General features: G+C 38.2%; 1 pseudogene; it reads right to left on the bottom strand.

The window, feature by feature from the left end:
* LOC129257825 (histamine N-methyltransferase-like) lies at positions 1 to 25,945 on the bottom strand (annotated as a pseudogene).
* Positions 25,946 to 26,816: the final 871 nt, after the last annotated feature.

Here is a 26,816-nt window from a genome sequence, read left to right as displayed (position 1 = left end):
TCAATTTTTTTTCTCCATCTTTGGCCCTTTTAAACATTCATTTCACATTTTTGCAAGACTAGAAGTATCGTAACAAAATTACTGATGAGGTGTTCTAGTTTTTAGGTGGCTTTTCAATGATCAAAGTTTCCCATACTCTTTTTAGTTTGAGTCGATCGCTATCTCCGCTGTCCGCTCCCTCGACCGTGGTCATGTGCTCCTTGGACTTCATCTTTAAAAATTGTAGAACTCTCTTGACCAGGACACTATCAGTCTGGCGAAAGTTGGAAACTTGTGTGAAAAAAATCAAGCAAAAGGCTTCCCTCCCTCGAAGTTTCATCGAAGACGTCAGTAATGTCAAAGAAAATTGGGTTCACAAGACGAGAGAATGGTATGTTCATGTCCTGAAGGGCGGCAGTCACATCGGAGTTGGAGATCCAATTTTTGGAGGTGAACATTTGTTGTAATTCTGGGAAATCTGCAAACATCCCCTGTCCACTGGACTTGTCTGCAGAATGACAAAAAGTGCCGAATGACTACGAGTGGGGGGGGGGGGGGTTCGAGTACCTTAAAATAAGAGAACGTATAAGGATAGCAACAGGGTGAAAGCGTGAAAGTCCCCATTATTTTTTAACTACATCTATGGAAATCAGAAGAACAAAAAACAAACAAAAAATATTCAAAGAGAAGTTTGGGGTGTCAGACTCTGAGACAAAATATCATGCCACCCTTGGCGCCACCTCGATCTTTATTGAAGACATTATGCATAACTATGCGTTACATCGTAATGTTTTTAAGAATCATAAAAATGACTCGAGATCAGCCAGCATAAAATTGAAGTAGAAGGAAAACAAGAAGTAAGAAGAAAACTCTTAAGATATCCAAGACTATTGTTTTACATGCATGCAGTGTAACAGATGGATGGAGAGGACAAATAGCTAATTTGGCCTATATTGATCAGTTCAGTTCACCGAAGCCATCACTGATCAAAACGAATGTAATAATAAGAAAGTTGTTAATAGAATCTTACCATCAGTCATGTCAATCATCATCATACCTCCAGGAGCAAGACAGTCGTAGAGTAATTTCACTGTCTCTCTTGCGTTGTCAGCGTAATACAAACTGTGTATGGCGCTGATAAAGTCGAATCTACCATCGGCACTGTCATGAGGGGATATATACAGGGGCATTAAAATAATTTCTTGGAATTCGTTATAGGTGGCATGTTAAAAAAGTATTGAAATTAAATGCAACACTTAAATTCAAATGTAACTTGATCTGAACTATCATTTGTGAGCATTATGGACTTGCGTATGATTTTTTGTCTCTTAATTTCGTTAAAATGAATCTATCATGCAACAGGCTCCTGTTCAAGAAAATCCATAGAAATGATACATTTACGGTCCTTTTTTTCTGAGCTGAAATTCTCTAAAAACCTGGCGTAGAAATATCTGATTCTCGCATAAAAAATGTTAATTTATAACATGTATAAAGCATGTTCTTCAGCCCTTGCGTGTCAGATTAATCAGGTAAGAAAGTAGGAGCTTACTAATGACGGAAATTTCTGGTTCTTGTTGAAAAACAGAAATATATATCAAACACTCTTGTAGGTTAGTAATCTTTTCTCCATTAATATCTTCTAGAAATACTTTCAAAATCTTGGTACTACCAATTGTAGTACTAAGACTTTCTCAGGGCTTGAGCTCAAGCCATTCAAAGGATCTTTCCGGTGTATCCATACCTGACCTGGGTCAAGTGCGGTACAAATCTACTGATTTATAGGACTCTAAAGCATAATGAATGTACATTATTATACTAATGATTGAATATACCCATCAATCCTCACCTATCAAGTGTCTTTTCTTTGTACCCCTGAAAGGTACCCTCATACCATTCAAAATCAATGGAACCATTAAAAGAAGCCGTTGCTGCTTCGGTCTGGTATTCCTGGATGAATTCATGAGATGGTTCGATGACTACATGCTTGATTCGAGGAAACCTGGATGAAAGCTGCTTCAGGAGGTGCAGTTCATACTCTCCTGCATGAGTGGATTAGATTGGGGTATTGTTGAAACAGAACCAAAAACAGAGAGCTTTATATTTCACAACCAAACCCATGACACGGAATCTGTGCCCCCGATAAACACTCATCGCCATGGCGTTATGTTGTATGCCGCCCACTTGCGGCCTAGGTTTTACAGTTTGCTGTAATAGTTAATCAGGGGGGCGTTTCATGAAAGGACTTGTCGGACGTTTTATCCGACAAGTCCCATTTTATCCGACAGTTACCATAGTAACAGTACCTCTCAGCCAATCAACATCAGAGAAAGATATCAGATCTGACAACTTGTCGGACAAAAATGTTGATGAAACACTCCCCGGGGTATTCGCCCCTTCCGGCCGGCAGCTTGCGTTGCGTGAGTATGTTGAATAAATGCTTAAACATTATTCCATTGTGATTGGTTGTCCATCTTTTTAGTAGTCTCTTAATAATGGCGTGGTGGCAGCTACGGAATTTCGTACTCACCATTGATTTATTTTGCGATGGACTTTATGCGTTTTCTTGCAGCCAGTCGGTCGACAAATCCGTTGTCGTGATAGGTGGTTTAAACCGTTTGTTTGCTCGCACTGCCGTAGTCCCACTTATAGCCCATATCGATGGCTTTTCCCTGTCCCTTTCCGAGGCGGAGGTCACAACCTCGTCTCCAGCAGGCCCAAGATAGAGGGCGTTTTAATCAACAGTTACATTTTGATCATTCTTATATTGATGGTCCTTATTATAATCAAGAGTTAGAGTCAATTCAAATCAATGGAAATGAATATGTGACCGAGAGTAATTTGAGTGTCAGTCTTGATGATGATGATTTTGATGATGGTAGTTTAATGGGGGCTCCATACCAACCTCATCCCCAGAAGATAAGGGTAATGCATGCTACCATATCTAGTCATGTCAGTTCAAGTAGACCTAGAGCTTGCAGCCCTGATAAATCTGATATAGAGTTCGAGTCAATTCAAATTAATGGAAATGAGATGAATGGATATGTGACCGAGAGTGATTCAAGTATCGGTTATAATGATGATGATTTGTATGATGATTTTGATGACAATCCAATCGGGGATCCACACGAACCTCATCCCCAGACAATAAGGGCCATGCACACTACCATAACTAGCCATGTTAGTTCACACAGATCTTCTAGTAGCGCAATTACTTTTGGCTCTAGTAAACCTGATTGTAAATGTGATGATAGAATTAGCCATAGGTGTTGCCCTTTATGCCTTGCATGCAGCTAGTCGTTCTGATTTCCAACATCATATTAGCGATTGTCCGTTTCTGCCGGAACATGAACAAAGAATGATTGCATGCGCTCGCCGGGCAATGTCGATACGCTATTGTTCAGACCAATCACGTAGCTCGAGTACTTATGATAGTCTTGATCATGATCTCAAGTATTCTGAGTTTGACACTGACAGTGACTTATCGGATGATGACATTGTTGAAGATTGTTACGATCTTGGTAGTGCTTTAGGTTCAAGTCCAAACTTGACTGCTAGGGTTTCTTTAGAACCCCTGCTTGGTACTTTTGGTTGCTTCGAGGACCTACATGAGTTAGGCAGGTCACCACAGATTCAGGGAGAAGATTTCTGCAGTGATGCGAGTGGCTCATCAGAGTTAGATGATGTCCACAACAGGGTTTGTGATCTTCCGCCACAGTCTCCTGTGGCCAGATTCTCTGAGTTACCTAGTAAGGCTACGTCTCCACACGTTGATGTTTTCCATGGCTCAAAGTGTGTCCGAGTATTCCTGGTTAGTGGTTCCTCAGTGAATCTTATCTGTTCCTCACTTGTTAGAAATCTTGGAGGTCTTATACTGGACACATCTTGTTCTGTTACACAAAAACCGTCCTTTCCTGGTAATATTGTTGGGACCACATCTCTCACTTTCACAAGAGAAGACCAGGTCTTTCTCTTTGAAGGCTTTGTTATAGACTCCTCATATGTAACAATACACGCTGGCATTCCGTTCATTGCACGTCACGATATCACTATCCGTCCTGCCAGACACTGTATCATACTCGGTGATGGACCCTCGTATACCTATGGTCCCGAGCGTACCGCATGCGCAGACAGTAAAAACTGTGTTGCACTCGTCTCCGCTAAGTTAGACAGATCGCCTCCGGTGCCGCTCAGCGTCCGCGCAAATGTCTCATCTTGCTCGTTTGACAGCGAAAGATCTGCACCAACTCAATCACTTGGTGCAGACAACTTGTCCGTGGACCAGCCCACCCGACATCTTGACCCTGATGCTACATGTCAGCCCAGGCAGCTTGGACTAGCCTCTACTTCTAGCCCACATGTATCCAGCACCATGCTTATTGACGTCAATGCCGACTGCAATAGTGCTGCTCATCTTGCTAACGAGCATTCACCAGACAGTTGCCAGCCTACCATAGACACTACTTACCAGCTCGCAGACAGCTCGCTTGAACTCCACGTCGTTAGCGTTGCCACTCCCCTCCAAATCGGAGGACCCTCCTGGTCGCCCTCCAGATTCTGCCAGTAGAGCGTTGTCCATCCCTCTCCAGCTGTCTGACCCACTTGTCCGTCTTCCTTCGTCTGATGTTAGCCGATGTCTTGATGAGAATTCTCCAGCTACCAGATTAATTGTTGACGAAGAGAATTTCAGAGCTGATGTTGAGGCCACAGTTTACTCCCTACTCAGTGGCCCTGATGACGTCCCGCATACAGTGCAGGTTGAGGATCCTCCTGGCCCCCCGCCAGGTGCTCTCGGTAGACGAAACAGAGTGCGTACTATCTCCCCAAGTGAGCCTCCTGGCCCCCCGCCAGGTGCTCCCGGTGGATTTGATGCTGTCTCCACTATGGACGTTTTTTACTTCTTTTCTGTCAAGTCTCCTGGTACATCTTGTCGTCATTTACATTTCTTGGCGTCACCCATCTCCGACAGGCGGCCTATCGCAATGCTTCGTCTGGGCCACTTCACTAGCTTATTCTTGGGACTCCATTCGGGCCGCCCGCCGGACATTAACTTTATGCCTCTGAGCTTGTGAGTCCTACCTTCACCTTTGGCCCTAACTGCTTTCCTTGACGACGTTGATAGTATGAAAAACTGCATTGCTGGCTTGACATTTTTATTTGCAGATGTTGATGTTGGATGGACATCGATTGCTTTACCTTATTTTGCCTTTTGTTAGTTGATGTTTTATTATGTAATAATTTTATACTTTTTCATCATTAAAGTTTGTGTATGCTTCCGATGCTAGTGAAGGACAATTGTACTTTTGCCATTTATTTTTTTCTTTACAGGTTTTGTGTTGATTCACTACTAGATTGGTGAGTGTTGTGTATGGTTTGACTTTGATGTATGTGGAGATTGCGTCCCTAAATTCGTCATTTACATAACAAAGCAAGGAGAGTGATATTGGGAATCATGCTTGTAATTTTTGCTGTTTGGGTTTATATGCATTTGTGGTTGTGCATGTTGGTTTAGATGAGTGCGTATACAATCCTACATGCAACAGATCAGCCTTATTGAACACTTTATTATTACACTTTGTTGTTATTTATATTACTTTTTGCAGGATGTGATGGTATTTAATGTATTTTGTAATATATTTCTATGAACACGGGTATTGGAGTGTTAGTCATTGTTTTCTGATACATCTGTGCCCTACATTACTGGATTTGTTGAGTCCCCCTTTTGTCATACTTTTTATTTACTTTCTTTTATATGCATAAATGAATCAAACTCATTTGTTTCTTTATCCATGTCCTGTTAGTGTTATATTATCAAGTTGCTAAAAGTTTTTTGTTTTTATATTCATGTTGCAGGCTTGTACAGAACAGCAGATGGGTGTTATAAAAATATTTGCTTTTGTTGCTTTATATACATGTATTAATTTTTTTATTATACAGGCTTTTACGGGATAGGAGATGGATAATGTAAAAGTTACTTATTTGTTCAGATTTCGTTATATGACATGTTTATGTGTCTAATTTTACCTTTACATATAACTGGGATGTATTTTTTTTCGGAAAAAATTAGAGCCAATGATTTTAGTTCTTTATGCAGTATTTTATATTAAGATATTGTATTTTGATTGTTGATTTCCCTTTTATTGATATAAATATTTGGTTGTTGTATGTTACTTCCCATCACGTAGTGTTGGTTGCATTATTGCACACGAAGGCTAATGCCTTACACTGATTTTTGCTCAGCCAGATTTTGGAATGTAGCATATTTTGTGCGTATTGATTTATTTTGATGGTTTTGCTATATTGCTTTCTACATTATTTTGTTTAGGATGACTATTAGTCATAGTGCTTATGCAAAACATTTTAAAATGCCCACTAGTCACACAAGTATATTTGTGTAGTGTGGCACTGTCGGACGCTGTATTTATGTATGTGATGCTTATGCAGTACATGTATGTCCTTATACCCTCAAGGTTGCTTGTATAAAGTTGTTTTGGGTTTAGGGGAACAAATAAGACAGGCTGTGAGTTTGATATGGATACACAGGATTTCAGATAGATTTTGTAGTTTTAAGATTTTATGACTATTTCCTTGTTATAGAGTGTTTTCTGTGTAATTGATTTTAGTGGTGACTTACTTCTATTAGCCTAGATCATATACTATGTATTAGGAGTTACATTTGTCACAAAGTATACTAAGGTGCCTTCCCCTTTTGAAAACTTTTATCGAGCATAGTTGTTGTTGACTAACATATTACTTACTGTCAGTTGCAACTTCCATAAACCAGTTTGCTTATATAGTTTAGGATAATGACTTAGCAGGTTGGATTGTTTTGCACCCCTTTTTTTTATATATATATAAATGTGTATTGAATTAGATTATGTTGCTTAGGGTTTTATCCTTATATGGAAAAAGAATGAAGGAAGAAAAAGTGGTTGCGCCATGGCGTTATGTTGTATGCCGCCCACTTGCGGCCTAGGTTTTACAGTTTGCTGTAATAGTTAATCGGGGTATTCGCCCCTTCCGGCCGGCAGCTTGCGTTGCGTGAGTATGTTGAATAAATGCTTAAACATTATTCCATTGTGATTGGTTGTCCATCTTTTTAGTAGTCTCTTAATAATGGCGCATAGAATTGACAAAGCCTTCAGTTAAAGGTCTACCCCCGCTCCGTTGTCTCGAAAGAGTGCGTTGACTCCTCTCCCTCAAACCACATTTTCGAGAAAAGCTACCCCCCCCTCCGGGTTGTTTCAAAAGGATGTGACAATTCCCACTCCACCCCGCTCCACAAACGCAGACTGTCATCACAAGCCATCGTATAATGTCCCTGCACTGATCATACGATCATCCTGCACTGAGCATACATGTAGGATTAACCGTATCGTGCCCTTTCGTTAATCGTACGATGTCCCTGCGCTGATCGTACAATGCCTCTACTATGCACGGGTTACGATCTTACAATTTCGAAATTGCATATAGATAATTATATATACCATCATGAATCAGTACGAAAATTGTATGACAGTTGCACGTCATTGCAGGATATGTAAAAAACTGTTCTCATTACGGTTTCATAAAACTACTGGAAACTAGTTCAGTGGAAATGTGTAATGAGAACGCTCGAAGTGGTCTTGGAAGCGATCTTGCAAACCGGTTCGGAAAAACACCCCGCGATGTATGTTTCAAGATCGCTTTGCCACGCTAAACTCTGGTAAAAGCGAAAGTGAGGACACATACAATCGTTCTTCAGGAAGCGATGTTTGCACATTTTGAGCACGCTTCTCCACACACTGTGTGTAGAATGTCTACTTTACTTTACTTAATTTACTTCAATCCAACGATCCTTGAAGGACTATGCCTGTTCATCGGTCCAAAGGAATAAACTGTATGCTCCACGTTATCAGTTTCAATTAGTTTCATGTGGCAAAACCGAAAATCCATTACTCAAAGTCGTACAGCGCAATATCCTTCCAGTGATTATCAAGCCGATTATTAAAAGAATTTACAGAAGGTGGTGAAACCATATTTTCTGGTAGACGGTGCGAAGAACGTATTACTCTATTCCAAAAGGGACTTCCTTACATCAAGCCTTGATTACTGCTTCTCTACTTTCTGTGAATGGCCTCTGGGGGGCCTCTATCATAAACCCATCCTCCAATTAGCCGCCTAAGAGTAATGCGGATAATTCAATAAAAATTGCGTTCACAAACTCCGAAAATAATCCGCACTGTTTTTACGAGCGCCCGTCCTGGAAAAAGGCGGATAATCGTCATGGCAACCGCACACACCCCCTCCGATGCGGTTGTGTTGGAAAAGGGTGATCTTGTGACCGCACCATGGCAATTATGCGGAGGAATGCGTTCATAAAGTCAAAATCTGGTCCCGATGCCGCTATTATGCGGATAACTCTGGCCCTCCTCCGATTTTACGACCAAATTATGCTGCTATTAGACGCATAATTGGGTTTATGAAAGGGGTAAAGATAGTCCTCCCTTTCGTACTGCGTACAAGCAGATCTATAACATGCATAAACTTATACAAACATCAATCTAATACCCCTTTCATAAACCCTTCCTCCAATTAGCCGCCTAAGAGTAATGAGGATAATTCAATAAAAATTGCGTTCACAAACTCCGAAAATAATCCGCACTATTTTTACGAGCGCCCGTCCTGGAAAAAGGCGGATAATCGTCATGACAACTGCACACGCCCCCTCCGATGCGGTTGTGTTGGAAAAGGGTGACCTTGTGACCGCACCATGGCAATTATCCGCATTATTTGAGAATGCGTTCATAAAGTCAAAATCTGGTCCCGATGCCGCTATTATGCGGATAATTGCAGCATCAAAATAATGCGGATAACTCTGGTCCTCCTCCGATTTTACGACCAAATTATGCTGCTATTAGCCGCATAATTGGGTTTATGAAAGGGGTATAAGTTTATCTCCTCTTCTTCGTCTGTGAAAAGGAGATGGTAGTTTCAAATGATGCAGTCACTCTGAATAGGACAAGTTCTAAGTCGCAGGATTAGCTTGGTTGCTCTCGGGGTTGCTCTTCGTTGCACATTCTCTAGCCGTTTCTGATAACCTACTCTGAAAAGTGCACACCAATCCGAATGGCCATATTCTAATAACGGTCTTATATTTAGACCATTAAACATAAGCTTCGCTGTGTCATCATCCATACAAAAGACATCCTCATTAAACCCAGCAACTTATTTCCTTTAGAGACAGCTTGTGAGATATGGTTTTTGAAGGCGAGTCGTGCATCAACTTGTACTCCCAAGTCCCTTTCTACCTGACTTTCACTGAGAATTACACAGTCATCTTCTTTACCCATATGATATTCAAATGCAGACTGCATATGACCAACTTTCAGAACAGTACAGTTGTCTGGGAGGGAGCGGAGATGTCTTTTCTCAGCCAAGCTTTCTAGCAGTGATGGGGTATTTTGAAGTTGCTGACAAGACCCAGGTGAATCTGAGCCGACATAAGCTTTCATATCATCCTCAAAAAGATTGATTGAATTGGGAAGATCGTTAATGGTGCAAAGAACAGACAGGGACCGAGCACACTAACCTGGGGGATACCACTTGAGACTTCACACCAGTTTGACTCCTGACCTTTGACATAAGCACGCTGCCTTCGCCCAAGAAGGAAGTCCTTCATCCACACATGGACATGTCCTCGAATACCATATACCTCTAGCCTGGTCAGTAATATAAGATGTGGCACAGTATCAAAAGTCTTCATAAAATCCATGCAGATGGCATCAATGTGCCACCATCATCTAATACCCGAATCCATTCGTCAATGACTTCTAACAAATATATGATAAATGATTTACCCACAACAATTCCATGTTGACGAGGAGAAAGAAATGCATTTCTATAGAAATGTTCCATGAAAACTTTCTTTTCAAAGTTTCAAATAAATTACAAACCACGGCTGACGAGCCGATAATTCTTAATATGACTTGTATTCCCCTTTTTAAAAATGGGGGTAACATTTGCAGATCATCCAATCTAATGGTAATTCACCTCTCTCTAAGCTTGTCTGTAATATAATAGCCAGAGGAACTGAAAGCACGTCAGCCAACTCGTGAAGTAAACGAGGCTTATGTCTACCTGTCTACGCTGCTCTGTTACAAATTTCGCGCGAAACATGTCACCCCATTGAGAGCGTTCCCGTAGCAACAAGACTGCCTTGCAAAGTTTGTCGAATCAACGCCATGTTGTCTGAATTAGATCATGAAAATCATTAAGCGAGTCACATATGAAATGAGATTGATATCAAAATTAACGAATTTCCTGATTACTTACCATTCCCTGTGCCTATACCTAGTGAACGAAAAGCTCCATCGTCAGCCCCTTGGTCAAGCTTCGATGCTAACTTCTGTACAATGGCCCCTGGAAACACATTGTTGGCCCATTCCTCGGACCATCTTCTTCGTTCCAACCTCTCTAACAATATATTATAGCCTTCATTGTACCGATCCTCGTCTAGCATCAAGAACTTCATTTTGCGGCAATATCTGTGGGAAATGAGAGAATGAAAACAAAAGGGCCAGTGGCTCATCAGCGCCTGCACAGAATGCCCCCCCCCCCTGATGTGGGCTGATGTCGCGGTTAACATGAGGATGACGCCCCCTTCAAAACATCGTCTCCTTTTCTTTGTCGTTTTTTCCCCCTTGTTCCTATTCCACATTATCTCACTTTGGGTCACTTAGTGGCTTAGTGGGCCCGCGAAGCGCGTTCAATTGCCAGGTATACTGACTTACCGGAGACATTTTAAGGACTGTGCCATTAAACGGACGTGTATTACTGATCAAATAATGCGAGCACAAAGCGGGAGCTGAAATCGTTTGATATTCAGACCCGAAGAGGAGAATTGTAAGGCTTGTTTGTGGCAATTCACTAAGACCATACGTATTTCACTAATTACATGATGCGAGCACGAAGCGCGAGCTGAATTTTTGTGTATAAGACCCCCAAAAGGGATATTTTAAGAACTATTTTGTAGGAATTCAAAGCATAAATAGTCATCTAATGCAATCGCTGAATTTTTTTAATTACTTCTAAACACATGAAGCACTTTTGAAGTCATTATAATCATGAACATGATACGTATCTCACTGATCTAATATGAGCGCGAAGCGCGAGCTGATTTTTTTTAATTCAGACCTGAAGAGGGGGCATTCTAAGGCTTGTTTGTAGCAATTCACTATAAGACCATACGTAGCCTATCTCACTAACCAAATGATGCGAACGCGAAGCGCGAGGTGAAATTTTTGATATTCAGACCAGAAAAGGGGACATTTTAAGGACTGTTTTAAACTAATTCATGAAGTACCCCTTACAAAAATCTTCAATGGTAATTCATTGGTATTCAATGGTAATTCATTGGTTCCCAATGGTGTTTCAATGGTTTCTGCATTGGTCAATGGTAGTGTTATGGTGATCAAATGGTGTTTGCTCAGTGGTCAGTGGTAATTCAATGGTGTTCACTGACCGTTGTGTGGTGTTTCAATGGTATCCCATTGGTCAATGGTAGTGTAATGGTGTTTGTTCAGATGTAGACTGTATTCCAACGGTGTTTTAATGGTATCTCTAATGGTCAATGGTGTTTGTCCTAATGGTAGATTGTAACTCAATGGTGTTGACCTGTGGTCAACGGTAGTGTAATGGTGTTCCAATGGTATTTGTCCAGATGGTAGATTGTAACTCGATTGTCAATGGTAATGCAATGGTGTTCTAATGGTGATTGTCCAGTGATAGATAGTAACTCAATTGTCAGTGGTAATGTAATGGTGTTCTAATGGTGTTTGTCCAGATGGTACATTGTAACTCAGTGGTCAGTGGTAATGTTACGGTACTCTAATGGTGTTTGCCCTGAGATAGATAGCAACTCACTTGTCAATGGTAATGTAATGGTGTTCTAATGGTTGATGGTAGTCCAGTGGTAGCAAAATTCAAATAAGCAATTCTCTTACATCACTTGAAAATCTCTCCCATGTTGTGTATTAAAAAATTATATTTTCTCAGAAGAAAATATGAAATTATACCGAGGCATCTTATACATTATTAAATGTTTTTAAACATCCCCTCTATGAAATATGTCTTTTACATTATCAAGAACCATAAAAACAGAAATTTATTGAATCTTATTACAAAAGAAATAGGAGAGCTTGTCTCAAGTGACATCACAGAGATTCCAATTTGCATCTGATTGATGACAACTTTAAGGAGGAAAAATTGGACGACAAATAAAGTTACTTAATTTCTTAATGAACTGAGAAACAATGAAAATAGAGACAAATTGGCAGTGTGGTTATGAGTTTGGTATGTCATATGACCACTATTCACATTTTGTTTTGTATATTATGATATCCTCAATTTTCAATTTTCCTACAAGTAAACTAATTTCCTAATGCCCAGGTGATGTTAACATGTTTTTGTATGTATTACAGAAAGAAACTTATTTTTTAACTTGAACGTCTGCCATAACCTTATAGCAAAGACATTAGGAAGTCAGTTTCTTGGGGGAAAAAATGAAAAATGATATACACAACAAAATGTGAATAGTGGGCATATGACGTCACAAACCCATGACCGCATTGCCAATTTTTCTACAAAGGTAGAGGTTTTTATTATTTCTTATTTCATTAATTTAGTCTTTCTCATTGGCTGTCCAATTTTCCTCAATTTTTTTTGTTATGTTTCTCTGATTTTCCGCTTTTATTAATATTGGAGCTGGAGTTCTCCTTTTAACATAATGCAGGTGATGAGTTTATCATGAACATAGAATCCTTCATGGCAAAGGGATTTGGTAACATTGCAACTTGGATAAAAATCTGTCCTGGTTAATTGTTTTAGAAAAGTGGGTATATATTTTTAAAAGTTCCTATACATGGCATGTTTAAGGTATTGATGAAATGTATTAACATTCCTGTGTAAGGGGAAAAATCAAATTCAGCTAATGCAGTTCAAAGTGCATTATAGCTCACAAATAGCTCATTTAGTTTGCTTGTGCATGTCACAAATGATCCTGATGGAAAGAACGGTTTGGGCACCTACACCAGCTGCACTTGTTTCCAAAGCTTTAAGCCAGTTTTCGCTTAGCATCGCCCCCGTGGCGTGTATGATGTCATGGGTCAAAAGTGAAATAGACATACAGTACATGGTTGGTTTACAATGTCTTCACGTAGCGCCCACAGATGTAACAGGGTAAAGTGCTAGTAAAAAAACATATTAATATGTTTTTCCATCAAAATTCAACTATTCACCTAGTAGAGATATGGAAATATATTTTCTGACTTTATGAAATGTGAAAAATTGTTTAACCATCATAGTTTTCAAACTTCTTGTGAACAGTGAAATAGAGGGGATAATTGCCCTTTTCAACCCATTTCGATTTCCAATCCTTGGGTTGAGTGCCATGATGAAAAATAAATCTCTTCGACTTACATATAATAATAGAAATGTACTTCTATGGTGCATTTTCCATAAATATTTTCAAAGAAACTGTAAATTCAAATGTGATTTACTGGGTGAGAATTTAAAATATAAGTAGAAATATGCAACCGACCACACATGGGCGATCCCTGGCCGCTCATAGGCGAGATCTAGCCAACCGCTAGCAATCGGCTCGTTTGGTATAATCAGCATCACAGAAGTCATTAGCAACTCGTAAAAAATATGAATGTATTGGATCATTCCTTGCATGTTTCTGCTTGCATTTTGAAGCCTTACCGAGTAAATCACTTCTGAGGTATATGTCATGTTCATCTTCTTATTACATGTGAGTGCTGTACTGAATTGGCTAAGATACAGCATGGTTGCCAGGAAAGCTAACATTATATCTGAAAGTATATATTGGATTATGAAGCTCTCCATAATAGTCACTGTTTGTAATTATGAATACAACAGTCAGAAATATTGCTCAATAATACATACAGCAATAACAGTTAATGAAATGGGACTATGATTTCTATTCACATGCAATCTTATGAATTTAAAAATATATTCATTTAGGCATTTAGAATAGTACAAGTACAACTTTACAAGTTTTAGCATTTTTGTTGTAAATTATTTGCCCATAGACTTTTTTTCAGATTATATTTACTACATGTTATGTACAGTATGCATAAACTGTGCTGTTCGATATTTTTTTTTTTTAATAGACTTATTTGGAAAAAAGTTGTTGCAGCTGATGAGTTATTCATATATCTAGGTAAATGTTAATCAACTTATTAGCGAAACAACATAATCAGTATCATGTACAAAATTTAGTGTAAAAAGACTTTTAATGGATCTGGAATTCATGTATGTACATTCAGTACAAATGCAGGAGAAAGAAATATGAAATATGTGTAATTTTTCCAAGATGTTGCAGAACCAAAGAAAAAGATGAAAGAATTCATAAGTTGCATGCATGATTTTTGTTATTTCTAAGTGAAATACTTGCCATTACAGTACCAGTACATGTATTTACTTTTACATAGTTTTGTACATGTATGCAGACACAGTATTGTGTTTTGTGTATGCCTAGAGAGGTCTGCTAGTTGTAGAAAATATATCTTGCCAACCTCAATCTTTGCTGATAAATTCATTTTATTCATGTTTTTATTTCCAAGTGTATATAGACCCAACTTAATAGTATACATGTAAACTTTATATAGTGTAGTATTACATGAATGAAGCTTTCCCTGCACATTTCCACATCTTTCTTAATTATGTAGTACTTGTGTCCCCCCCCCAAAAAAAAAAATGTTAATCTACACATAGTATACTTCTGACCCTTCAGTTACAGTCGGGCTGTGAAAATATCTTTTAAATCTTTTGTTCAGCCATTTTCAAAAGTTATTACCATTCAAAAGGAATGTACATCTGCCCCATTCAATTTCTTTAATGCTAATCTGGTAGTGGTATTCCATTTCCAGCTAAAGGCCGATCCCCATGTTAACCTAAAAAACTGCCTCTTCAGTTAAGAAGTTTGCGTCGTCATCCCATATGGTGCGGTAAACTGCACCATCGAGCAGTGTAAAAAAATACTCCTTTTTTGTTGTTGATTGCCATCGTAAAAATGACAATTCTATTCACTTATGCAGTGACTCTTTTGTGTTTCATCGTTTATGTACCAGAGCTCTTTCAGACCTTACAAGAGCTCTTATAGAGCTTAAAAGAGCTAGATTGCTCTGTGCTACCATATACTTTTTTCAATGCCATTGAGATGCGCAATACATACATGTCTAAATCATAGTCATATTATACTTTAGATACTAATTATGAAATGTGTAATATGGGATTAATTTACAAACTTTTTAACCGAGAAGACATTTTTGGAGGAGGTAAATGTGGGAATCAGCCTTAATAGTGATTCCTGTTATTTTATCATGCATTAAGTTGTGTAGCCCACCAAACTAAAAACAAACCATTAGAAGAAGAAAAAAAATAGCTGAAAATGCCGCATTAACTGAAAAAAAAACCATAAATCTTTTTTTAATCATAGACCTTGTGTAATTATGCAGAAATACAGATGTGTTGGGATGACCAGCTCAATATTAATCATTCCTAAGTTGTTTTCCATTTATCATTTTCGAACAATCTCTGTAAGTTTTGTTTGGATTATGTGAGAAAGTAATCTTTTGTCATTAGTAAGACTCCTACTTATCTTAACAAGTAAGTACAATTCTTGGTCCTCATGAGGTCAGATAGATTTATAGCTGTTGAACTACTTTTTTTCAGGTACATGTATATTATGTTTTTTCATGTTCATAAATGATGTGCTAGTAGAAGTATAGTTGTAGTAATAGTATTAGGTTCCTAAGCTCCTTGCTTAAAAGCAGTAATAATAGGTTTTCAATTTGTAACAGGTTCACCCTAAAAAGGCTGGAGTGTGGAATTCCTCCCTGTACGTTCGCTGCAATATCTTCGAGGATGATTTTTTTTTGCGCCACAAGATTTCTTGACTCAATAGATTAGAGTCTTACACATCTTTTGATATCAAATTTATTAATATTTTCCAATTAACCTGTTTATTGTAGCAACATGTGGACAATGGGGTATAGTGAATGGTAGGTCAATGGTGGATGTTTGGTGAGTCAATGATGGACAGTGATTGTTATGATATTGGATACAGTAAGCTGAAGACAGACACTAAACGATAAGTACCATTCGCTATCCACCATTGGTGGATGTATGGTGGATCAGTGGTGGATGTATGGTAGGTCAATAGTGTATAGTGAATGGTAGATCAGTGGTGGATGTATGGTAGGTCACTAGTGTATAGTGAATGGTAGGTCATTGGTGGATGTATGGTAGGTCAATGGTGGATAGTGAATGGTATGTCAATGGTGGATGTGTGGTAGGTAAATGGTGGATAGTGAATGGTAGGTCTATGGTGGATGTATGGTAGGTCAATGGTGGATAGTGAATGGTAGATCAATGGTGGATGTATGGTAGGTCAATGGTGGATATTGAATGGTAGATCAATGGTGGATGTGTGGTAGATCAATGGTGGATAATGAATGGTAGATCAGTGGTGGATGTATGGTAGGTCAATGGTGGATATTGAATGGTAGATCAATGGTGGATGTGTGGTAGATCAATGGTGGATAATGAATGGTAGATCAGTGGTGGATGTATGGTAGGTCAATGGTGGATATTGAATGGTAGGTCAATGGTGGATGTATGGTAGGTCAATGGTGGATAATGAATGGTAGATCAGTGGTGGATGTATGGTAGGTCAATGGTGGATATTGAATGGTAGGTCAATGGTGGATGTATGGTAGGTCAATGGTGGATAATGAATGGTAGATCAGTGGTGAATGTATGGTAGGTCAATGGTGGATATTGAATGGTAGATCAATGGTGGATGTGTGGTAGATCAATGGTGGATAATGAATGGTAGATCAGTGGTGGATGTATGGTAGGTCAATGGTGGATATTGAATGGTAGATCAATGGTGGATGTGTGGTAGATCAATGGTGGATAATGAATGGTAGATCAGTGGTGGATGTATGGTAGGTCAATGGTGGATATTGAATGGTAGGTCAATGGTGGATGTATGGTAGGTCAATGGTGGATAATGAATGGTAGATCAGTGGTGGATGTATGGTAGGTCAATGGTGGATATTGAATGGTAGGTCAATGGTGGATGTATGGTAGGTCAATGGTGGATAATGAATGGTAGATCAGTGGTGAATGTATGGTAGGTCAATGGTGGATAGTAAATGGTAGGTCAATGGTGGATGTATGGTAGGTCAATGGTGGATAATGAATGGTAGATCAGTGGTGGATGTATGGATGGTAGGTCAATGGTGGATAGTGAATGGTAGGTCAATTGTGGATGTATGGTAGGTCAATGGTGAATAGTGAATGGTAGATCAATGGTGGATGTGTGGTAGGTCAATGGTGGATTGTGAATGGTAGGTCAATGGTGGATGTATGGTAGGTCAATGGTGAAAAGTGAATGGTAGATCAATGGTGGATTTGTGGTAGTTCAATGGTGGATGAATGGTAGATAAATGGTACATGTATGGTATGTCAATGGTGGATTGTGAATGGTAAATCAGTGGTGGATGTATGGTAGACCAATGAAACACCATTCAGCCACCACTGGTATGCAAATTAGGTTACTCAATGGTGCCCTACCATTGGATCACCATTGGACTACCATTGGACTACCATTGGGCTACCATTGGATATGCAAATGAGCGTCTAAAAAAATTAAATTAGTTCCAATGGTGTTTCAATGGTATTTCAATGGTGTTTTTTTGGTGCTTCAACGGTGTCGTGGTTTGTGATGGTTGAATGGTAATCCATCTAACATCAATGGTAGCTCAATGGTATACCATTGGAAATTTTCTGTAAGGGACAATCCACTAATGCCAACGTAGGCACGGACTGGAAATGATTTATATTCAGACCTTTAAAGGGGGCAATCACTTTAAGTATATAGTCATGAAAAAGAAGCATATATGTCACTACATAAAAAAAAAAAATATCTCGAAGTGCATGCGAGGAAATATATTTGGTGTTTGGACCAAGTGTAAATAAACCTTGCCCATCCCACAATCTTCGCTATTATACACACGCCAGAAGGGCTTGATATTCCTTGCATTTCTGACTTACATGTAAAATGCCATACCCTTGCCCATGTGAGCATGCGATCACTCGGAGATGTGAAAGCAAGGAGATCCTCGGTGAAAGTAAATGCGTATCAATTACATGCACAAACGAAACAGTTTGGATTGATGTTTGCGATGCAAATGCTACTCCTGCCACGCAGAAGAAGCAGGCCAACAACGAATGCGAAAACCGTGTCTCTGAGTTTTAGCATCTTTACGTCAAAAACCTATAGCATTTCAGGGAAACTTACTCAAACTTACTGTTTTGGAGGGAAACTAAAGTGTTTTGCTTATAATCTACCAGAACGGGTTGCAAAATTCTTATTCAATGCTTCTTTGACACTCATACAAATGTCAACCTGAAAAGATGGGGGAAAGATCAGATGACAAATTTCAATTCAATTCAATTCAATTCAATCATGGTTTATTTCGTATAAAAACAATACATGTTACAAAGCCAGAAGGCTGAAATTAACATGTTTACAATAAAACGTTCACAAAGCATGGATAAAAGCAAACAATTACAATTTACAATGTACATAGATAATAAATAAATTTTAAAGAGCAAGTGTACATAAAAAATCATTAAAAATAATAAAATAGAACGAAAAAAAAAGAAATACAATATTAAAAAGTGATGAATATTAGACAATTATAAATTCAAATATCAATTGGATTGAAATGGAGACTAAAACAATGGCCAAAATTTGAGTTGATTTCAAGGGTATGAAAGTAAAAATTTATTTCGAATTTAGTAAATCAATGAAATATGGTATTGCACTTTTTCTTAAGCGAGCTGTTTTGCATTTTAACTGAGCAAAGTTTGGAACACTCCTTAATGAGATTGAGACATTTTTCCTTTTTGGTAGCCAGTTATTACAGTAAGGGTTTTTTATAAGAGATTTAGCAAACTCCAAACACAGTCTTTTTCGTCTTCTTTCAAGACATTCTAATCCACATTTTGTTAATGCATTTTCATAATCTATAAAATCTGAGCCAAGAATTATTTTGCAAACTCTTTTTTGTATTTTTTCTAAGTCCTTAACCTGTTTAGCAGTTAGTGCTCCATTGAAAACCGGTACACAATACTCCAAAATTGGACGAATATATCCAATGTAAATTTGAACAAGGTCTGACATAGGGAGTTTATATTGTTTGACAAGTCTGAACATATACAATTTTCTGTTACACCTTTTTATAATATCTGAAATTTGTTTATCCCATTTTAAGTTTGACTGAATATAAACACCAAGTATTTTAACAGTTTCTGAATATTGCAGAGAAGTGTCACCAATATGCAATAGATTAGGTAATGGTGGATTTTTAGAGAAAGTAACTCTGATTACATTGCATTTATTCGGATTTAGTTTCATGTGATTATTAGATGACCAGGTAACGAGTGCATTTAGATGACATTGTAATACAGAAGGAGTTTCTACTGAACGATTCTCAACTATAGTAAGATCATCAACATATTTAAAGTGCGGTAAAGAATCATTCTGACACGAATCATTAAACATGATCAAAAACAATATCGGGCCTAATTTCGTTCCTTGCGGCACTCCAGCATGATTTGTAATATACGGAGACAACACGCCCTGATATTTAACAGATTGTGAACGATTTTCTAAAAAACTAACAATCCACTGAATTATGCAAGGTCTTACGTTAAATTCAATTAATTTTCGAATCAGAATACTATGGTCAAGTCTATCGAAGGCTTTGGAATAGTCTGTGCAAACTATGGTTGATAATGATTTAGATTTTTCACAGTTGTCCAATACACAATGCAATAATTTTATCAAATAATGGGTAGTTGACAGACCTTGTCTGTTTCCGTATTGATGAATGTCAATATATTTAGAAATATCTTCCAATAACCATTTTGTAATGAATGATTCTGCAATTTTAGCGAATTGACATGTAAGAGATATAGGTCGGAGTTTTTTAATATTAGGTGGTTGTGACTTGGGAATGGGAACAACCTGACTTCTCTTCCACTGCCAAGGTACTAACCCTTGTTGAAATGATGTATTAAGGATATTGGCAAGAGGATGGCTTAGTTCACATGCAAATTCACGAATTACACGAGGGGGTAAGTCATCTGTTACACCTGCTTTACTGCATTTTATTTTCTTTAGCATAGAATACACCTGATAAGGTTGTACTTCTGGGCAAACACAAGGAGAAGGTAAGAAAGCTGGTAAGCAACTTCTATCCAACGGCGCCAAATCTGATGCTATATTAATGAAATGCTTATTAATGGTATCAGCAGTCTTCTCTTGACGATCTTTATCATTAGGTTCAACACCAGGTACAGCAATAACGTTAGATGTGTTATTCTTTTTTTGTAATAATCTTGATTTGTTTATACCAGTCTGCTGGATTTGTTGATTTAAGATGAGATACACGTGTGTTGTAATAATGTTTCTTTGCACTTTTTATCATTCTATTTACTTTATTTCTGAGACTACGCCACAGAGGTTTGTTATTCTTCTCGAAAGCTTTTTCTCTTTCAATTATGATTGCTTTTATCTGTGGTGTCATCCAAGGTTTGTCATTATCCTTTATCTTAATTTTCTTAGTTGGTAATAATTCATCCAGCTTTGATAGAGTAGTTAGAATAAGACGAGAATATTTTTCAGAAGGATCTTGTAGCTGTAACATATCATCCCAAGAATATTGAGTGATCCATTGACCATATAAACGCAAACCACTGTCTGGTAGAGGGCGGGCAAGTTTTATTTTTATTTTCTTTCTTGAGCGTGCCAAACTATCAATTGGTCTAAGCAGTACACAGTTATGGTCACTTTTTCCAAGAGGTGATGTGACACTAACAGGTAAATAAAACTTATCACAATTCATTACAATTTTGTCAAGTATATTATTATCTCTTGTTGGAATATTTACAACCTGATGAAAGTTATCATTATTCAAAATTGGTTCAATATCAAGGTCATTCATGTCACCCATCACAAAAATGCCAACATCAGGATGTTTTGTAAGAACATCATCAATCGTAGAAATGATATGATCAATATATTCCTGCCCATATGGACTACGTGGTGGAAAGTACAATACACATACGACAATACGTGATATTTCACGAGGTAATAATCGTGGTCGTACATAGACCCACAAAGCCTCTACATTATCAGGTACCAAAACAGGAATAATACTAGGATTAAAAATATCTTTAACGTATAAAGCCACTCCTCCTCCTTTTCTTCCACTCCTTGGCTTTGAAAATAAAGTATAACCATGTAAACTCAAACAATCCATAGAAGTTGATTCATCAATCCATGTTTCCGTCAAAGCAAGAATATCAACTTTGTTTATATCAGCAGCAATGTCAATTTCATCAAGTTTATTATTGATCGATCGTATATTTGACAGAAAAAAGCGTGGTAAGTCAAAATGATGATTTTTGTCAATCAGTACTGTTATCTGTTTAAGATTGTTTATGTCTCCATTTCTCATCTTAAAATGTCGGGTATACTTTCTTTGTTGAACCAAAACTGGTATAGGGTGATCAAAAACATCATGTTGTGACGTTGACAATACACTGTGTCTCAAGTTTAAGTTCCTAGCCCTTCTCTTACGACCTTTAGATCCACGATGAGTTTTCCGCTTTCGTGAGATACCAAGCTCATGGATCCTTCTCCAAACATCAGGATTTAGGCGCGATGTGGGAATGGTTGAAAATGCAAAGTGATTAAAGCTCTTTTTAATATAGGCATAATGCTCTTGATCAACCTTTTGCTGATACTTTAAATCATAGGCAGGGGTTTTCTTTCCATCTTTAGTAATTAGTTGAGGGCCCGGGTTGGGCTCAACATCTCCATAGATTGTAAGAGATATCTGGAAAGTTGCTGATGAGTTGCTATAATATGGAATGTGTGCACCAAGATATTTCAAATGTTTGATTTTCCCTTCAATAATGAAACTTGTGTACGTTTACTGCAGCCAGAATACACAGTTCCAGTGCAAGTAGAATGATCCCATTCATTCCATTCATGATAGGACAGACATACTAGAATGGTTAGGAGCAAAAATAGGTAGGTCCTCTGTAGAGCCATTGTTAAGATCAAGGCTTTCAAGTCACTGAAAAGATCACTAACAATAGATGTATAGGTCTTTTCCTATTCATGACTAAAGCACTTCCCAGGTACCAGTTGAATGCAGTGAGATCAAAATGGTTCTTGTACAGTTTTTGCAGCAGTAGATCCAACATTTTCACAAGCACAAATCCTGTCTGATTTAAGCTACAAAACACTCAAAACTTGTCCCACACAATCCATACATATTGTTCAAACACTTAGTGCAGTCAAAAAAGCTTGAAGTGTTCAAAAATTCACATAAAAATCAGCTATTCACAGAGAGCTTTCAGAGGGGCAACCGTTCAACAAGTGCTCCACCATTTTGATCTAAATGTATAGCAATCATGAAACTCTTTATTCATCATGTTTTAAATCATTGTCAGATTTCACTTGACTGACATCTGGCGTAATTTGCTGAATTATATTCGCTCAGTAAGTTGTGTCAAAGCAGAACTGATAAAGATAATGGTAATCATGGTAATGAGGACGTTGACATTTATTGTCATATTTACTCTGACATTCCTGGTGGTTCACATGGCAGATCAACTATTCATGTTGAGATCACACAAACTGACCTATTTGGGAATTAGGTAGGTTTGTGCTAACTCCGATCTGAGTATTGTCTCTAAGCAACGAAACCAAATGTTATTCTTCAAATTGTCTGTCCCGTTTGAAACGAATATTGACAAAGCACACGACTACAAAAGTAACGAATATGCACCATGATCGCAGACATCGACAGGAAAAATGTCAAAATTGTTTTTCTTCCAGTTGAAATTGGTTCGCATGGCTTTGTCTCGAATGACAACTCTGCTAATGAAAACTCCATTCGCGAGAAAAATGATTTGTGCATATTGACTGTAAAATATTTAATATAAGATATTAAAAGGTCCATGTTATCCAGGGGCGTATCCAGCTTCCGCCAATAGGGGGGTGGCATTTTTTTTTCACCCATGTTTTCCCCGACCGGCCACTCAAAGTTGATTTTTTTTTTTGGTTTCTTTGAAGGGGTTGTCCCACTCACTGGCGTAATGAGCCCAAAATTTTGAGGGGGCTCGATTGGCGTATCGCGTAAAATTTACAAGATTTTGCGAGCGAGCGAGAAAAAAAATTGACAAATTTATTATAAAAATACAACCTGTGATAGATTTTGACATAACATTTAGCATGTTTAGAAAATAAAATATTTCACCCTTATCCCTTCCGTTTCTCTTTTTTTCTTGGTCGTTGAAAATGGGGGGGGGGGGCAAAACGCCCATGTCCTATAACAGTAATTTCTTAGCTTTATATAAAAATCGGTAGTGCGAGCGCGAGCTGAAAATATTTGATATTCCGGTATGAAAAGGGTCAATTTAAGCACTATTAAAGGCACTGTGTAGGGAAATTATGAAGTGGTTGTGGATAGCACTTAGTAAATGATACGAACGCGAAGCGCGAGCTGATATTTTTATTATCATTTTGATCTCGGACCGGGACATTCTAGGCCTAAGGACATTTTGTCATCATATGAAAATGATGACTATCTTCCTATTCCTCTTCCTAAGCGCGATATGAAACTTGTCGATATTCCCCTTTTATATATCCCCCTTATCATATTTATTAATCTAATAAGCCTAATGGGTGTGTGAAATTTGTTAACGTTGAGGCATGAAAACTGAATGTTTTTACGCACTTTTGTATTCATGAATAGGATTCATGAGTTGATAAAATTTTAACAATTAATGCGAGCGCAAATCGCGAGCCGATTTTTTTGATACACTGTCATAAACTGGAGGATTTTAAGTAGTTTGTTATAGAATTAATATAGAGGTATGCATACGTCACCAATCAAAATGCGAGCGCGCAGCGCTAGCTGATAGGCCTTTGCTTTTGACAATCCCACCTGAAAAGGGATATTTTGAGAATCTTATGAAATACACAAAGACTATAGGTAGGCCTACTTGGCAAATCAAATAATGCGAGCGTACAGAGCAAGCATGAAAATGTTAATATTCACATCATAAAACGGACATTTACAGAGTACTTTAGGAACAAGTCCGCCCCAACAAAAAATAAATTTGAATAATAAGAAAAAAATCCAACAAGCACAACATAGAAAATTTCATCAAAATCGGATGTAAAATAAAAAAGTTATGACATTTGTAAGCTTCACTTAATTTCACAAAATAGTTATATTCACATCCTGGTAGGTATGCAAATGAGGGAACTGATGACATCACTCACTCACTATTTCTTTTGTATTTTATTATAATAAATATGAAATATTCTAATTTTCTCCTCATTGTCCTGTGAAACAAAGTTTTATTTCGCCCTGAACATGTGATATTACCATTGTTTAATTCTATGTGGTTCAATCAAGTTGGTCCTTATTGTAAAATCTGTTAAAAAATGAAATATTGTATAATTCAAACAATAAAAAAACACCAAAAAATAGTGAGTGAGGGACATCATCGACTGTCCATTTGCATGTCACTGAGTTGTGCACATCACTGTTTTGTGAAAAATAAGCGAAACTTTAAAATGTCATAACTTTCTTATTTTACATCCGATTTTGATGAAGTTTTCGGCATAATGCTTGTTTGATTTTTCTCTGTCTATTCAGCATGTTCAGTTCAAATCAATATTTTTCTGGGGTTAAATTGTCCTTAAAACACACCTATTGATGTAAAAAACGCATTATGTATGAATGGACTCACTCATGCCAATAGCAGTCAAGCATTTGGTTGAGACTCACTCACACGTACACTACATGACTACGAACGTTGTTATGACTATATTGGAGTTGGTTGAGACCATAGGCGGCGGAAGCGGAGGGGGGGGGGCAGGGGTGCTGTCCCTCCTAAATTTGAGGTGGGGGGGGGGACGGTCCCCCCTTAAATTGTTTGTTGATAACTTGTTTTTAGCTTGTCAAATTATTTACCTGTGTCCATCCCAATTTTTCAGGTGGACCGGTGGCTTCCGCCGCCAATGGTTCAGACTGAAACTCCGGGCTGAAATTAAGACTTTTGGAATGCGGAACCAATTGATTTGAGGGGCTACAGACTTTTTATTATTAAACCAATCTTTTAATTATTGACATGTGCTTATATAGTATATCCTGTGTCAAAATTTTGTTCATTTTGACGGCCGGAGTGGAATTTGTGCGCTTGTGAAGTTTGAGAAGTTTCTTTTGGAACCCAGTTTAATATCATATACACCTATTATATGTTATTTTGTTTGATTTTGAATAATGAATACAGTGGCCTTGTGGGAAATTAATCACCTTTCTTCTCGTGTGTGTCGGTGTGTGCTAACCTTGAGGACTCCGTGTGATATTTTAACAATATTTTTACATAATACTTTTACATCACTTTTCCAGGCATCACGGATGTGATGTAAAAGTATATGTAAAAATATTTTTAAAATATCATCACGGAGTCCTCAAGGCTATGCGTGTGCACTCGTTGTGTACAAAGTAAATGGGAGTTGAAAGAAGTCACTAGCCCTGACGAAATTAACGGCAGTGCATGGACTGGTGACTTAAACCAGGATAAGGGGACATCATTAAAAAAATATACTCACATTTGATGAATATCTCTAACAACGAAGAATATAGCAGTAAATCACAATAAACAGCACGAAAGATTGATAGATGTTCTCAGTAACAGGTTCAATCACGTTCTGACTCCTAATTCCCTCGAAAAGAAGGGGCCCGTGACTGCTCCGTAGGATATTAGACTTATTACTGCGGCGCGCCGGTTCGAGGTCAGCAGACGCCACGCGATAATAGACCGTCCCCTCATAGGTCTATGAAGATGGACGCAGGCACTATCTTGGAGGGGGGGGGGGGGGGCAGTACGGCGTATTGTTTGTACTCGCCTATAACGGGACCTAAGTAGCCGGGAATATAAAAGAAAACCTTGACCAAAGAAATGTATGACAAACAAATGTATGCAGTGGCGTAACAGGCGGGGGCAGGGGGGCAAGCTGCCCCAGGCGCGTAGCCAGGGGGGGGGGGCGGTGGGGGCGGTCGCCCCCCCATAAAAAAAACGTCCCCAAAAAGAAAAAAAAAGAAGGGAAAAAAGAGAGGAGAAAAGGAAAAGGGAAAGGAGGAAAGGGAAGAAGGGTAACTTTGTGTTTTTTTTTCTTTTTATTCTTTTTTTTATTTCTCAAAAGAGAAACTCCTTCACTCTTGCTCTAAATTTATATATGAATTTTGCTTCCGCGCTGCGCGCGGTTAAATGACAATATTGAAGATCTCCATTGTTTCCCCCACCCTTTCTCTAACCCTGTTTTTCCACCTCAGCTATATGTGTTTCTTGCCAGTTAAAGTTCAAATGTATACATTAGGGCATGGAATTAGAGTAAGGTTAGGCCGAAGTATATGAAGTTATCTTTTTTTTAATTGATCGCGCAACTTCTGGTCGGGTCGGCTCTGGGCGGGTGAAATCTTTATATCAATTTCTGCCGTCACCTCCATAAAGTCAAATTCTCCCGCTTTTCAGTTCATTACTAAACAACCATAATTTTTGGGGCAAACAGGTTCCTAATTTAAAAAGAGGAAGGCAAAAAATTCGTATCGTATTAAATAAAAAAGTACAATATTTTTTATCAAATTCTATTAAACTTCATGTCATTT

The sequence above is a fragment of the Lytechinus pictus genome, chromosome 1, assembly GCF_037042905.1.
Source record: "Lytechinus pictus isolate F3 Inbred chromosome 1, Lp3.0, whole genome shotgun sequence".
Lineage (NCBI taxonomy): Eukaryota > Metazoa > Echinodermata > Echinoidea > Temnopleuroida > Toxopneustidae > Lytechinus > Lytechinus pictus.
The sequence above is the reverse complement of the archived record's forward strand: the minus strand, read 5'-3'. Positions and strand labels throughout refer to the sequence as shown.